This window comes from Primulina tabacum, chromosome 2 (assembly GCF_025594145.1).
Source record: "Primulina tabacum isolate GXHZ01 chromosome 2, ASM2559414v2, whole genome shotgun sequence".
NCBI lineage: Eukaryota > Viridiplantae > Streptophyta > Magnoliopsida > Lamiales > Gesneriaceae > Primulina > Primulina tabacum.
This window is the reverse complement of record NC_134551.1, coordinates 4,238,565-4,243,736: the sequence shown is the minus strand read 5'-3', so window position 1 is coordinate 4,243,736 and position 5,172 is coordinate 4,238,565.

Genomic DNA, 5,172 nt, shown 5'->3' with positions numbered 1-5,172 from the left:
CCTTAAATAGATGGGATTGGTGTTGCCTCCGCCTCGGCTGCTAAATTCGTGTGTGACAGTCTCATATATCGTATTTTGTGAGACGGATCTCTTATTTGAGTCATCCATAAAAAAATATTACTTTTTTATCGTGAATATCTGTAGGTTAACCCGTCTCACAGATAAAATATTTGTGAGATCGTCTCACAACAGACCTACTCTTTCTTTTATTATTAGATTTTTATTATGAGAAAAATATACATATAAAAAAGGAGTAGATTTATATGAAAACAAATTGATAATTAATTTTAGAGAATCTTGATCGATTCGTTATGTTGTTAACTTGTGACTTTAATTTTTAATATATAAACTGAGTAGACTTGTCAAATTGGGTTAGGATCGTCGGACCGGCCCGCCCCGCTATAAAAATTGAACGAGTTGGGTTGATAAAATAGCAGCTTATTTGGAGACGGGCCAAATGGGCTGAGCCCGTTTGGGTTGCGGGCCAAGACGGGTCGAGCCCAAACGGGACGGGCTGGCCCGTTAAATTAGGATAAAATTTTATATTTTTAAGTTTTAAGTTTTATAAAAAAATTAGAATAAGTTTCATACGCCTCCATATCTTAGAACAAATATAATGATAATTTACTCTTAGAACAAATTTATTGATAATTTATTCTTACAACAAATATACATAAAGAAAATAAAAAAAAAATTACATATATACATAAAGAAAACAAAAGAAAAGAAATTCATGTAAATTTTATTCATGAATCTTAAAATAATTTTTAAGCATAACAGTTGTTTGTGAACCCTAATAGTGGTTTCGTTTGAAATCAGACGAGTTGCAGTGAAATTTTGTGGACCCGACCGAGGTTTGCTCGTTATGTGTATTGTTGAAAACACAATATTTTTTAAAATTTACAACCGTCTCTTTCCTCGACTTTATGTCATCTTCCATGTCTCAATCTTCATGTTTGGTTTAAACACTTTACTTTTTATGTATTATGTTGTATGCTTTCTTAATTTCTTATTTCAATGTTTTTAATTATTTTATGAAACTATTTGACTGAAATATGTTTAGTATTTTTTTCTTAAAAAAATAAGCGGGTCGGCCCGCCTAACCCGCGGCCCAAGGTGAGTTAGGCTGAGTTGACCATTTAGAAGCCCGTCCCGCCTAATGGCGTGTTGCGGCGGGTGGCGGGCTGGCCCGTTCCGCCAACTCATTTTGACATATCTAAAACCGAGTTTAAGGAAAATTCATTTACACTTTTTGATCGATTTATCTCGACTGTACTCTATATCTATTCCAATTTTCATTTTTTTGTAAAAAAAAATTAATTTTCTAATGTTGCTCCTAAGTAAGCGTAACGTGGATTGAGTGAAAGTGGAGGAAATAACTTTTACAACTATACATATCTTAGATTATATATATAAATATATATATTATTTCAGACTAAGGAAATATATGAAATTTCAATATCTTATATATATATGTATATATATATATAAGCGTCGTCGTGTGTAATATTAAACGATGGATTTTGGTAGGCGGATTTGGCATGAGAGGAAAGATGGGGGAAGGCAAGTCAAATGTGAAGGGATTGTTGAGGATTGATCTGGGCCGTTGGTTTGGTATCTTGGATGGTCAAATCGGTTCGGTATCTTGGATGGTGCAGATTTGAGGAAGTGAGTGTGGCTTGGAAATTTGATTTTTTATATATTAATTTATTATCGCATAAAGGTTGGGATAATGTTGTGTGGTTCGTAGGAAGTGAGAATGGGATTGGGTAAACGTATGAGACTTAAATTAATTATTTAATTATTTTTTCTGCTGTTTTTTATTGTATTTCTTGGGTAGATGATCAAGAGATTTTGACTTGGGTAAATTCATTTCGGAGTGGGAAATGACATATTTTATTAGACATAATAAAAAAAATAAGAAAAATCTTTGCATATTGTTGGCCCATTTGCGGAGCTTCACTCTTATATACATGACCCAATTTTTTTTAAAAAAATTATATGTAAATTTTGTATAATTTTGGAATAATATGATATTAGTCTGGATAGATCAATTTAAAATATTAAAGATTGTAGAGTTTAAAATTCTAACCCGGACAGAGCAATATTTCTTGCTCGTACATATTTCTCAAACATCATGATCATAACTCAGACAAAACATAAAAATTGTTTTAGAAGGTCATCATATTAACATTGAGTAACCAAATACATGAATTCAGACAAACATCACATGCTTCCCCGCCATCTTACTTCTTGCAAGTTGAGAACATATTGTTTTAAATACTTACTATTAATGCACCTTCTGTGCGATTCTCCGTCGACATTTGTTAATCAATATGTATTTCCTTCCAACACACAGACAAACTTTGAATGGTCCTCCCCGATTGGAAGACCATTTCTGAGCTCTTTGTCTTTGGTTCTTGGATGCAGTATAACTTTCCACATCAATTCTCCACCATGAAACGACTTTCTCTGCACTCTCTTGCTATAACTTCGAGCGGCTTTCTCCTTTTGAATCAAGAGGCTGTTGAGCTCTTGCATCCTTAAGTCATCTGGGTCCTACAACTTTGTGATCATAGATCGTTGTATATCTCTTGGATTAACTGGTTTTGCATGGCTACCTTTAGAGATGGAACCATGATTTCCATTGGTAATATAACCTCATGCCCGCCCATGCAAAAGGACTTATTCCTGTAGTGCTCATTTTCGAAGTTCTATATGCCCACAAGGTCTCGGATAACAATCGAGGCCAATCTCTTGGCTTGTCCCCCATCATTTTCTGCAAGATCTTGATCAACATTTTGTTATAAGCCTCTGCTTGACCATTAGCTTGGGGATAATAAGGCGATAAACTGATTATTTTGTTGTCATAGTCTGCTGCAAAATCTTTTACTTCGGCTCTCACAAATGCGGTTCCTTGATCTGTAAATACAGACTCCGAAATTCCAAACCCATGTATAATGCGTTCCTTGATGAAATCAATCACGTCCTTTTGTTCCAATATTTTTAATGGTGTCACTTCTACTCATTTAGTGGAGAAGTCGGTTGCCACAATTATAAAACCGTGGCCTTTTGATGATGATGGGTAGATCTTTCCGATTAGATCCATGGTCCACCCTCTAAATGGCCATGGTTTCACGATCGCATGCATGTCATCCGCATGAACCCTTTGAATGTCTCCATGCCTTTGACATGGTTGACACCTTTGAAGTACTTAATAAATCATTCAACATTGATGGCCAATAATATCTGTATCTTGTAGCAAGCCATCGCATTTTGATCCTCGATTGTTGAGCACCACACACCCCTTCATGCACTTGCTTCATGATCTCCATCACCTCGGGGAACCTATGCATCGTAGCAACAAACCGTCCATTCTTTTTTTGTATAAGTCTCCTCCAAATAGTACGTAGATAAGGGATCTCGCCTTCAAGTCATGTGGCATCCTCCTTTCCGAAAATTGTAAAGCTTATTTTATCTCCTATCTCCAATCACATGCCAAGTTAACATCCGAATGGAAAGTTTCTACCTAAATTCTCCTTTGAACGATAGATGGATGATTCTTCTTCTGGATCAATACAACTCGGTTCGTGCCATGTGTAAATAGAGTTCCTCGGAAATTGAACGTACAATGTGAATGTCGTACCAGTCAGAATATTGGAAAACAACCTCATCATGAAGAATGGAATGTTATCATAGTTGGCAGGTTTCCGCATCGTACAGTATGTTCTTGGTGGTTGATTGACCATCATCCCATGAAAAGAGTGCAAAATCAGATACCTTGAATCCTTTTGGATAAGGATTATTGATGTCAATGATCTCTGGATAAGGCTTGAGGAACTCAGGCCTAGTCACTGGCCTATTTTCGGGTTCATACAGATCTTGTACCAATTGGCATATCATTTCTTGATCTACCCCCTTTGAACCTGTCAGCGGGTGATAATAACTGGATGCCCCCGTGTATTCATCATAGGATACGAACCTGAATAAGGTTCTACATACAATCCAGGATGTGCAACCGAGTTTGTAACAACAAAGTTTTGAATGACATGAGCCTTACCACTTGATCTCTGATTTGGTAGAACATTCCTCTATGATTCATATTCCCTTCTGTGAGGAGGGGTATAATGTTCACTCCGAGGAGCAAATCCAGAGTTTCTCGGGCGGCGGTTATCACCTGCTAGGGAGTTCCCATTGGATCCTCCACCTTCATTCGATTTGTCATTCCCCTTCATTTTTTGGATCACCTCAACAGTATGTTCATGTGTCTTTTCTGTGAACTTTGGCCCAGATCCTCAAACAGACTTAATCATGCTTATCTCACCTCTCATGTAGCCGATGGCAGTGATCATCAGCCAGTGTGCCTCCTCAATGCGCCCCATAGTGTTAGCCACCATCAGATCCATTTCTTCACATTTCTTTGAGATCACTAAGTCGTGGTGTTCAGGAGAAACTACCAGAATCTCTGGGATACTGCCAGATCCTTCCCCTCCAGAAGACTGCTTGTTCTTTTCGATGTTATCCACCATTCGATGGACTATTCCATCAATAGCATCACCCTGACGAGCAGGCTCACCGGACCCGTCATCTTGTGACGGTAGTTTACCATAACCTCTGTAAGTGTAAGTGTTCCCTCGGTTCTTCGACGGCATATGTCCACCGGAGGTGCCCAAATTATGTTTGCATACAAAAATTGGAGAGTGGGTGTTGCGGGCGTGTGTGAGGCACGTGTCAATAAAAATTGAAAATCTAAATTCTAAATCAAGTAATGTGAGCCTCGGTTCAATTATATGTTTTAATCTCCCCGGTTAGGCGTCGAAAACTAATAAAAATAATTTGCAAAAGTGATGAAAATAAAGTTGAAAAATTCAATAATGACAATCGAATTGACTTCGTCATTTTTTGAAGGAAATATGCATAAAACAATAAAAAAATATTGAAATAAGTTGATGTAAATCTCCTGAACTAGGGAATATAAGCCGCAAATAGTGCTGAAATTTTTTTAAAAAAGAGATATTTATATAGAATATAAAATTTATGCTAAAAATGTGTCGTCGATAGATTGCTAAAATTGGAGATAATTTGAATATTTGATTGATTGTTGGATGTACGAGACTGTTTGTAGTCATTTCTTCCTTTTGATATGATGGTTCATTTTAAATGTCATCCCAC